Raw genomic sequence first — 12,087 nt, forward strand, 5'->3', positions numbered from 1 at the left:
AAAAGATTAGCTACCACATGATTGGTTAATAAATTTGGGTACGGTACTTTTTTCCAGTGCCTTACTACGTAAGTCTCCAGCCAGTATATGATGATGAACTTTAAAGCTCCGGTATCTAGGAGGTGACAAATGTAAGCATTTACATACCAAGCATAGGAGTTTGCACCTTCCTTTGAGATGACCATCTCCACTTAAAAGTGATTAAATGTTTGGGAGTGTAGCAAAATCTTTATAGGGTGTTGTCATGTTAATAGGGTATGTAAAGGAAATGTTTTACATATTCCATAAACACACTGCAATCTGGTTCCTCCATCTTTTAGGAAGCTAGGCTGTTGGAATGGTATTGACAAGGAATTTTAGTTTCAATTAAATTGCTTTTAGAAGGAAGTAAAATTCATATTACAGTTCTATGATTTGAAATGCCCCGCTAAAGTCTGCTGGTTCTCTATGATATCGTTTTTACTATCTTACATCTTCACACACCTGTTCTGTACAAGACATTTCAGTTTGCAATGATTTTGTGACCAGCATCTCAATTACCATTATTTCTGGTGATTTTGTTACTTTTAGCATGGGGTTACGAATTAATAAAGAATTCAGGCAATCACCTTACCATTAGCAGGTGATTTCCATCTCCCTCAAGGTGTTGGAAGTCCATGTGCCCTCTGCTGACCCTCAGTGTGTTTTGCTTTACACCCACCACCCCATTTTATCATGCAAAATGGATCTTACACTTATACCACGTAGCCCTTGGCATCCTCTAAGGTAATCCTAATAAGTGAAGAAGACTGCCAGTGCTTCTTGTTCCCGGCTACATTAACTTTAAAAATGTTCTCAAAGAACATAAACAGTCTGACAGTGGCACTGACACTTGCATTAACATGGCCCTATACCTGGTCTAAGGGCAATGTATAATATGTCTCTGCAAAAGATGTACCTAGCTGGCTGAGACAGACAGAAGCCAAAGACCTCTAATGGTATCCTCTGACTCACTTTATGATAGGTTGGCCATGTACAAAGATTACACTTTGAGAACAATGTGAGAGAAGGCAAGGTAAAAGTGCTTGAAACAGAAATACTTGTATTTGTGCTAAAGAAATTAATGGTCCTATCTAAAATTACTTAAAACAATAAAGATGTAATTATTAGATACCGTACGAAGTATTGAAATTTAAGGTACAAGCTAAAAGATAAAAATATTGTTTAAACTTTGTCAGTGTAGATCAATGGGACCAAAGTTTAGTGAAGAAACGTACAAATATCAGAAAAATGACTAAGGGCCTCATTTAGAACTTTTTGGATGTGAATTATCCACCAAAAAGCCCCATCTGCCAAACTCCAAGTGAGAGTGAACTATTAAGAGTTTTTTTCAGTGGAGCTTTAGTCCTCTCTGTTGGCAGCAGAAATCCATTCACCACAGGAGCATCGGTCAATGTACTTCAGAATACCACCTCCCTAATTAAGATGGCTGTTTCAGCATACGTATTTCCTGTTTAGGACTGCCAGGGAAACGCTTGTTGTCTTGAACAGGAAATAAAGGAAGTAACCGCATTCCACAGAGAAAACTCTCAGTGAGTAAGGGTCTTTTTTGTTTTCTAATAACAAACTCATGGTTTAGGTGTTTATTATTGGGAAAAAAATATTTTACTGTTGAGCATGTCAAGAATGGTGTCCATTAAGCAAAGCTACAGTGCCTTGGTGGTGATGGCTGGGCACAAGGAAGAGATCCATGCCTGGTAGGGATCCCAAAGTATGGTGAGCGATCTTCTGCCAGGAGAGGGACCTAGTGGACCACCCATCAAACGCTAAATAAGTCCGTGTGGGATATTCATTGGTGCTGCCCAGGTTGTACCTCTTCTGTGTGTGAGCAAAGCGCACACTGCAGCTCATGCTCCTGTACCTTTACTGTGTTTTAGGTAGAACTAGCACTTCTCCTGGCTCTGATGTACAAATCAGTATGTGGAAGAAACGAAGCTTGCACTGCTGTCCTGTATTTAATGTTAGAAAGGCAAAAGAGGGACCTTGCTACGCTTGATTTTGGCCCCAAACAACCCTTAACTTCTAATGTGCTCTGCCGGCATCATGCATTATTAAACAGTAGAGAAGACTATCCACTTGGGTGGCCTGAGCAAAGGTATTTTGCTCAAAGAAGGCACAGAACAAAAAAGTTGGAAGATCACTGGTCTAAGAGTCAGTTTGATGTTGCTTGAAGACTGAAGGAGAGTGTCTGTGAACTAGCTGAGAATCTCTTGGAGATGCCTAAAGGTATCTGACATCCAACCAAGGGTGTCAGAGGACAAGCTCCTGAAGTCGGCGTGTCAGCTTAGGGTATCTGAAGGCCATTTGAGATGATGGTACCCCAGCTTAGGGTATCTGATTTGGCCTTCAGATACCCTAAGCTGACCCTTTCTGGCTAATAATGCGTCTTTTCTGAGCGGTGTTTGAGGGCTAGCTGGGATGTGTGACAGTCTACTTGTGGGTTGAGAGTTTATAAAGGCCTGCTGTAATCTTTAGAAAGCAGACGGTGATATCTGATGGTCACTTAAGTGTCTCTGAGAGATGGATTAGGGCCAGAGGGCATTAGGGCATTAGGGCCAGTGGTTGCCAGAGTGCCAACAGAGTGTTCAAGGACTGACTGAGAGGAGCTCAAGAGCAAGTGAGGTGCTATGAGGGCAGTTTGTGGCCTTGAAGGGGCACGCAAGGACATATACGGGACTTGCAGAGGGGTCCTGGAGGCCAGCTGAGGCTTACTGTAAACCAGCCGAGGGGAGCTGGCTGACTGTTTGTGAGACAATACCTGGGCCACAACATTGGCACTGGCTGACATTTACAGTGTGTGAGCCACAGCATAGATACTGACTGCCCTATGGGAATAACTTGGGTAGAATATGGATGTTGATTGTGATATTGGAAATACCTTTGGCCACGTCATGGCTAATGACTAGCATCTGAAACACATTGGGCAGATTGGGATATTGATTGGCACGGAGGGTTCACAAAGCCACACATAATACCACTGATTATCTGAGCATGATAGTGGCTAGTATATGATAATTTACCTGAGCAAAGAATGTCAAAACAAAATGAAAAATGTATTTCAGAAATGACAGCTGCAGTACGGGCTTGGGGAAATAGTTTATGTACTTCGAATGAAAATGTGAAGTTTATGAACAAAAGTGGTGTATTTAAAGGGTATTGAAAGGTTATATTTCAGGAGAAAGATATTTTATTTTCAAAAAATGAAAGGAAGCATTTTGAGGGCAGTCGGTGTCCTTTCATCAAGTGGCGAGCTATTTTCGTACAAAATGAGTGCCTGTATAAAATACTTTAAGCTGATATTTGCATTTAAATTCATGCTCATAATTCACATATTTTAAATTGCAAAGTTTACTTTATTTGCCTCGCAAATTTCTGGGTCCTGGGTCACTGCACCTAGTCTACTAATTTTGAGCACATTGTACTCTAACCCATACAATAGCCCATTTACGTACCATATAGGCCACAACTGAATTTCCTTGGCTATTACATTTTGTGAAGTAGGAAGTACTTTATTCAAGACTATACAGGAAAGGTGTAGCAACCAATGCCATGCTGCATGGCTGAAGTGGACATCCTTCCCACTACATCCACAATGTACCTTAAGGACAATTGCTCTGGTTAAAAAAAACTGTGAAAAACAATACCTTTAAAGCCAAAGCTGATGCTGTTTTTCAAGATTAATAAACATTGGCAAAGCCAATAGTTCTAGCCTTAATCGGATCTATTGGCTTTGTCAATGTTAAAAACATTTTTTTAGCCATGTTGTACGACAGTGTGGCTGCTGTGCAGCATGACTGAAAATAAAAAAAACACTATGATGCGGTCACACTGGCCACGTCATTCAACAGTGCTGCTGTACAACATAACAAACCTATTTTCTTTGCAAATGCTTAGGGGGGGGGACTTTAGGACGTTGGCAGAGCTCACTGCATTACAGCACTTTTTTCCTGGTGGTGGAAAGGGCAAGCAAAACTTGGGGAGGGAAAACAGGCAAGCAACTAGATATAGCCAGATGGGGGTAGTGGGGGCACAGCCTGCAAACACATGCACTATTATGGAGTGCTACAACTTAAATGTTTTTTAAAAAGTACCTCCGGAAGCACGTGACTAGTAAAAGGACACTGGCCGCTGACAGAAAGTAGTAGGGGGTCCAGGCTGCCTGGCTGGAACAAATGCACAAAGAAAAAGACGCAATGTCTAATGAGAAGCTAGGAAATGAGATTGGCAGTGAAACCAACCAGTAAAGGGCAGGCCCTAAACCCCTTGTATAGAAACAAACTGCCTTGCAAGCAACACAAATGAGCTGCCTCAGGCAAGACTTAAAAAACAGTGGGTTCTTAACTAGAACACTCAAATTCAGGCTTGATGAAGTCCAACTTACAGATAGACAGACACAACTACAACCCAAAAAACCCTGAAACTTTTGGACAAAATGATCAAACAATCAGATTTAAAACCACCTATTCTGAGTAGGCATTGGCATTTCATGAAGTCAGCCCCATCGTTTATCCACATTTTGCCAAAGTCAAACCCAATGCTTATCACATACCCAGGTGCACACGCATTTTCCTTCAAGAGAAAGGCTAGAAATTCAAGAATATGTGTTAGTCCATTGGAATAAACATCTCTAATGCAATTAATATCCACTTTCTCTCGAGTATCAACACCAGTGGTATTCTACACATACCTTCAGTGTTCAATGTGTAAATGTGGCAGGTGCAAATATACAACCTTTCATGATTATAAACATCGATAATACAAAATAAAAGAAAATGTTCACTGTCTCACAACATTTGTCATATGTATAACCTATTGCCTGTGCTGCATGATTTACACTGGAAGCACCAAGTGGCCATTACAAACCCAAATCCAAGACATTAAAGAACATTTAAAGTACCTAATTTGTGATAACACCTATCTGAATAGTACCGCAAATACCACAACAATGACACACTTTCTTTTCAAGCAATTGAACAAGTTAAGATGCCCAGATGTGGAGGTGATAGAAAACTAAGTATACTGACATGGGAAAGCAAATTGTTCCCTCGGAGGCAAAACAATTCTGCCTTAACAAGGACACTGGGTCCGCACATTATTATAAATGTCTCTCCCTTCCTCTTGTCACTATTTTTTCCTCCATCGCTGTAACACCCCTTGCCTTTAAACTTGAATCATGGCACTTCACATCATCCGACATTATTCTATTAAGATGATACTACAACGATCATGATTATAGCAATATGAGTATGATGAAAGGAACCATGCTCATCACTCTGAAAGATTCAACTAGGCCTACAAATTAATGAACATTCACTCACAGTCTGTTTGGTTCATTGCCTATCCCCCTGACACTAATGATCAGAAATAGAATCTAGCTCACCTTCTTCTTCATTATCGCCAATTATGAATTTCGTAACCCATATTACATTTGATCATTTAAAAAATCTGAGGGGCTCCTTACCTACCATTTCACCCTCCCCTTGGTCTACCATTACATAACACATAAATATACTGATAATATACTTTCAACTTATGATTTTAGTCTGCCTTAAAATTGACTGACTTAACACGCTACTATTAACCCTTCAGAATGTTCTCAATTGCAGGGTATTTTTAGCTCCTGTATAAAATCCATCACAGAATATGATAAAACTTTGATGGCTTGAATACCAGGTGGCAGATTATACTATGAATTTGCAACTCTAATACTACTCAATAGTTCTTAGATTAGCCATTGTTCAGTCACATTTATGAATGCCAGTGGGGATCAAATTATCAAAAAGCTACAAACAGACCTCAGCCTAACCTGTGGAATACGTAATTGTTTGACCAACCAAGTAGTGCATGCCATACTTTGGAGTCCATATGGTTGACAATAGCTATCCCTCAAACAAAAGCTAGCCACAAACACAAAAGAACAGCATACCATAAGGTGATTTTCATGGTAATAGTCATTTTCTCAAGAAGTGTCCATAAAGCAATTGAGAGCCATGTACTCTCTTCAAAGTTTCGCAAAGATTCTGAAGTCCATTCCTCAGGGGCAGGAATTAAGTGTCACCTTAAGGATTCATTTCCATCAAACAGGTCCGGTAAATCAGTGACCCAAAGGGTTCACAAAACAATCTACCACCTATACCAATATTTCCTACAACTTCTTTTCCACTAAAGCCACCTCAAAGAATACTTTCTCTACAGACTGTCAAATGACGAAGCGAAGACTCAACAATCTCTTGCCCTACAGCATGTGTAACAGTGTACATCAACAACCTAGTTACCCATAGGACAGTGTATTCTTTATTGTTATTACTTATGGTTAGAGGCTCATGAATAGATACAATTGAGTATGTGAATAGATAACAATGGCATGCTGCATCTGAACAGTCACACAAAACTCCAATTCAACCCCTCTATCATCTTCTGCATCTTCTGGGTGAATGGTGGATTAATGGATGAATGGATTTTCAGTGAGGTGTACATTGTTGGCAGTGTGGATGGAGGTTATGCTGCATCATATTCTTATATAGTAATTTGTTTTGTCTTAGTTTCTCAAATTGTCTACCTAAAAAGGCCACTGAAGAGTATATCAAGGAAGTAGGTTTGGAGCGATATTCACCCGATCAGGTCAAGGAATTTCAACAACTCATTACTAAAGATATGCTGATAAGAGCAATCAAGGGTTTCTAACTGCCAAAGGCACCATTCCCTGTCCCCCCCCACTGTTCCACAGAACTTTCTAGACTCATCTCCTAGACTTCCAGGCAGAATATTTAGCTCCTCTGCGTCACAGAGCCAGGCCTCACACATGATTCAGTAGGCCAGGCTGAGGGGGGTACATAAGCCTGGGAAAAACAAGGAGGAATGCAGGTTCTATAGATATATTTCACTTTTGAATCTCAATGTGAAGATGTGCACCTCTATCTTATCTGCAAGACTACACAAGCACTTCCCTTGGTAATCCAGCTAGCCAAGTCTGGCTGTGTCAGCATTTATAGTGAGTGACGCAACGCAACACAGAAACTAAAAGAGCAGGACAATATTTATTTTACTCAGACCAGAGAAGGCTTTTGATCATGTTGATTTGTGCATCCTCATGGAGGTGATGACAGCAATGGGATTCTCACACAATTCATAGATATGCTATGGGTGGCATGCTTTCTACCCTATAGTGCAGATCAGAGTTAATAATATACGTCCTTGGGAGGTAATAATTCATAAATGGATAAGACAGGAGCACCCCCTCTCCCACTATTTGCCTTATACCTAGAATCACACCCCTAGAGAATCCAGAATATTCAGGCAATTAAAGGGTTTAGTCTGGGTTCTGACATGAGTATTTTTTCAGATGTCCTATTGGGACCCATTCTTACCAATAGTAGTCCTTATAAATGAGATTGATCAATATAAGCAAGCATCAGGCATTGCTATCAGTATGTACAAATCATAAGCCTTAAATATTACAGTTTCACAGAACTTTGCTCTGCCTAAAGGGCCCTTTCTCTTACTATGGCAAGATAGGGGTATCCTCTTCTTAGACATATACCTCTCACCTAAACAAGGGGTGCTCAACATGAGCCAGACTTCATTTCCTGCACAACTTGCATCTCTCTTGGCTGGGATGCATTGTCTTGATCAACATGACTGTCTTCCTGAGGATTCTCTTCCTTTCCCAGTAGCTATTGGTGACACTCCTAATGAGTGCCTTCAAACTGCAGAAACTCTGAACCAGCTTCATTGGTGGAGGTAAGATGTGTTTAAGCCCATGACAAGGATTCTTCCCCACGAAGAAGCAAAACTTGGGAGTCCTAGATTTCATTAGTTTCTTAGAACAGCACAGCCTTATTACATATTGACCACACGTTGTTTGGTGATCACTCTGGGAGCTCCCATAAATCATGAAGAGTAATAGGAGAGTAACAGTAGTGTGTTAGTTTTCAGTGCTACACTGATGGTCTGGAATGCTGCAGTAGGCCACAAAAAGACTTAAGTTACCCCTCCCCATTTTCCCCTATAATTTGGCATCCCAAATTTCCAGCTAGGCATAAATCGTGAACCTTTCAAATGATGGGAGAACAGATGTCTCAAGCTAGTAAATGAACCATCAATGGAATCAGAGTAAATGAACTATCAAATCTTTAGGACAAACCAAGCAGGCCTGCTGCCGGGGTAAGGGTGAAAGGTTTTTATGCATACAATGATGCACTGGACATTCAGTTGCTTACTGCATTTAAGAAGCCCTTACAAGCCCTTACAATCCTCAAACTCAGACATACTTCTGACATCAAAGTTATATCCTGTTCTGAGGATGGAGGAGTGCCCACACAGATGGAAGTTTCAAGGTGTGTGTGAAAGGGAGCTAGTCATAACGTGAGCGACACCAAGGGGAGACTGTAATACACAGTTCGACCAACGGAGTCATTAATGTAGATGGGCAGGAAGCAAGCTTGAAACTGGTTCCCCTTGTTGATTACATTTCTTTAGCAATTCCATATCAGAACTGTTTTGGAGACAGGTGAATAAAGTGGCACCATAATTATATTATGTGGCAGTGCCCCAAAATCTGGCAACCGGTTGGGAAACCAGAGCTTAGTTAGCAAGAGGATGCCACGTGGCATGCCCATCTTATGTAGTGTAGCTCTAAAGAACCAAAGGCCTTTTCAGCACCTAGCAGAGCCACTGCTGCCAGGACTTCGGGTGAGATTCTATTAAGTACCAAGAATACCGTGAGCCGATTGTGGGATGTGGAACGGCGTGAAAAAAACTCCGACTGGATGGGGGATATGATTTGATTCAGCAGGAGAGAGAGGCAAGTGGAGAGGATCTTAGCCAGGAATTTATGGTCAAGGTTGAGCAGCGACAATGGTCAGTAAGAGCCACAAACCAGCCGGTCTTTGCTGGGCTTGAGTAACAAGGTGATTACTACCTTCTCAATGTTGGGGGGAGCGCTCCAATCTCAAGGTTTTCTGTATACACTTCTAGTAAGTGAGGAACCAGGAGTCTCCTAAATGTTTTATAAAAGACTCGAGTGAGTCCTTTTAGGCCATATGCTTTGGATCCATCCATTGAATCTATGGCCTGCGTCGTTTCCTCGGAAGTGAACGGTTCACTCACAAACTGCAGTTGGTTACCCGATAGCCAGACCATGGATTCCTCTGCTAAGTAATTGGCCAAGCGAGGAGTGTCCCCAGCCAGGCGGGATGTATAGTGTTGGGTGTAGGATGTGAGTAGTGAGGAAAGGATGTCACCATTGTGTGTCACCCACATCCCATTGTCTAGCTTCAGTTGTGGGATGTATGAGGTGCACCCAGGGGGGCAGAGGAGGCACATCAGCATGCAGCCCAGCCTCACTCCCTTCCTGTAGCAACGGACTCAGGTGTATTTTCCCAGAAAACAAACCTCATGATTCGCCAGATCGTGATATTGTTATTAAAGTATCCCTTTAATGCAATTGGGGCCTCTGTTGCAGCTGGGCATTGACGTGGTCAAGTGCTATCCCTTCTTCTTCGACTTGGGATAGGCTTCTGCATGTATCGCGGAGCACTCCAGAGTGCTTAGAAATACAGATGCCATGGATATAGGCCTTGAAGGCCTCCCAAAGGGTGGCCTGTGAGCCTACAGAGCAAGAATCTATTTTAAAGTATTCCACTATTGCAGCATGTAGTTAGGAGTGGAACACCTCATCATGTAGCGACATGGAAGTTAAACACCATTGTCTCTCTAGGCCTCCCCCAACCAGGACATGTAGTGTCAGCTGGACCAGTGAATGGGTCAAGAGCATGCATGCAAGGTGGAAGATCAAGCCTAACCATGGGGCAAGAGTGGTCGAGATAAACCAATAATCGATATGAGTCCAGGTATCAGACAGAGCGGAGTAGTGTGTAAACACTGGGGTGGAGGCATGCCATAGGCGCCAGGGGGCGCGGAGCAGGTATATATGAAAGAGGTTGTGCTGAATTCACAGCGAGTGCAGTTTGCCTGCTGGAGTGTCTAAATAAGGGTCAAGTAGTGGGTTGGAGTCGCCATCCATTATGATGTGGTCAACCTCCATTTGTCCCTGCAGGGGCCTGAGCGTTTGAAAAACGTTGGGTGTGTCAAACATTTGGGGGGGTATACATTGACTAACAGGACCTTCAGCCCTGCTAGTGTGCAGCCACAAGGACATAACGGTCGCCATCATGGGGGACGTTGGCAGTGGAATGGAAGGGGAGACTTTTATGTATCAGTGTGCAAATGCCTCTGGAACAGGAGCTATAGCTGGAAAAGTATCTTATGTTGACCTCATGAAGAGGCGAAGTTATGGACCTTTCCTGGAGGGAGATGCATCTCCTGTAGAAAGGCAATCTGTGTGCGGTGTCATTGCAGGTTCTGTAATATGTGATTACCCTTATGTGGGTTGTTTGTGGGTTGTTTAGGCTGCTAATCTTCCAGGAAAAAAATGACAATTCTGCCGTAGGCCTCACATTGTCATTTGTCCCCACGAGGAAGTGGTTTATGCATTCCAAAACAACATAGGTGCATGCAGTGTCCTCTAATATTAAAGGATGCAAACTATCTTAACCAAACATTCTCACAACAGTCAACCCACCCCACCAACTGGGCGGTGAAATAACCAGCTGAACCCAAAGAAAGTACCCAAAACAAACCAAACCTCTAAGGTTCATTTGAGTGGTGTACACCTTGGTAATTTAGCAACACCACAGCAGACGGGCCCTGCCATGCAATATAGCAAAACAGCAAGGATGTAGGAATGGATCAGACATCTGCACAGATATAATGCGGTCCAGGATGCAGCTGTTCAGACATGCATGGCGCCTCTTACATTGTTCATAAGCGGTTCCACTCTGGGGAGCAAAGAGGGTGCAAAGTCAATGGTCAGTCTGGAGGGAACAGTTCAGCACTAGCCTACTGTGGGAGTCAGTGGGGAGCGATCAGGTGTGCTTGGTGGTGGGGGGAGCGATTTTTGGATTGTTGCTTACAGAAGGACATGGCGTGTGCCGGGTTGTCAAAGAAATGGGTTTTACCTGTGACATCCACTCAAAGGTGGGCTGGGTAGAGCATGCCATAGCGTAGTTAAATTTTCTGTAGAGTCAATTTCACATTGATGAATTTACTTCGTGCCTCCTGAACTGCAAGTGTGAAATCCAGGAAAATGGAGCTTGCAGATCACTGGTACTGGAGAGGGCCTTGTTCGTGTGCTAACGGCAAGGAGGTAGCCCTGGCCCCTATTAGTCATTTCAATGTGCCTGGAGGCAGGCAAAGGCCGAGTGACCTGTTGGCCAGTTCAACAACGAAAGTAGGGTAAAACTCTGACAGTCAGAGGTCGGAGAGCATGTGCTCTATGAACAGATCCATGCAATCTGAGCATTAGTTTCTGCTACCCCCACTATGTGTAGTTGTTACGTCCATGTGCCTCCAGATCCTCATTTTTAGTGGCTACTGTTTTGAGGCATACTATTCCAGATTTTCCAGTCTCCAGGACATAGTGGCAGCTCCAGACTTGCTATACGCTCTTCTGCTCTGTCCAAGCTAGTGTTTTATCTGTCTAAGCATTCTCCCATATGATCGAGGCGGCCATTGAGGATATCCAATCTGGTGTCAATGGCCTGGACCCCTACCCAGAATTCTGGTAGGATGGCAGCAGCTACAGATGGTTGTAGGGTGTCTTGTCCCCCAGCAGCTCCCCCATCAATAGCAGCCACTGTTTCTGCAGAGTCAGTGGCTTCAGATTTCTCAAACAGCAATTTGTGTTGTTTCGGGTCTCTGCGCATCATGGCTGTGCAAGAGTCCCTGGTGCCAAGTAGGGGAACAGCTGCAGAGGGAGGAAATATCGGGGGAGGGGTTAGGGGGGCAATGATGGGGCCTTAGGGTGTGTGGGACATGCAGGCTTTATAATAAATGATGATGAGGGGAGGGCAAAGGTTGTGCGCCAGTACAGTCAGCAGGTTCATAAGCATTTGCCGCAAGGGATGAGGGCCAGTACAGGTGTTTGGCTTTTAAAATCAGGCCATGGGATGTAGAGATGGCAAGCAGTATTCCCCTTAATGATAAGGC

The 12,087-nt window shown here is 43.1% G+C and overlaps 1 protein-coding gene across 1 annotated transcript in view; it reads left to right on the forward strand.

Annotated features, from left to right (window-relative positions):
• FERMT1 (FERM domain containing kindlin 1) overlaps positions 1-12,087 on the forward strand; it is a 219,813-nt gene that overhangs the window by 95,571 nt on the left and 112,155 nt on the right. The gene's annotated exons all lie outside the window — the stretch shown is intronic.

Source organism: Pleurodeles waltl, chromosome 5, assembly GCF_031143425.1.
Source record: "Pleurodeles waltl isolate 20211129_DDA chromosome 5, aPleWal1.hap1.20221129, whole genome shotgun sequence".
Lineage (NCBI taxonomy): Eukaryota > Metazoa > Chordata > Amphibia > Caudata > Salamandridae > Pleurodeles > Pleurodeles waltl.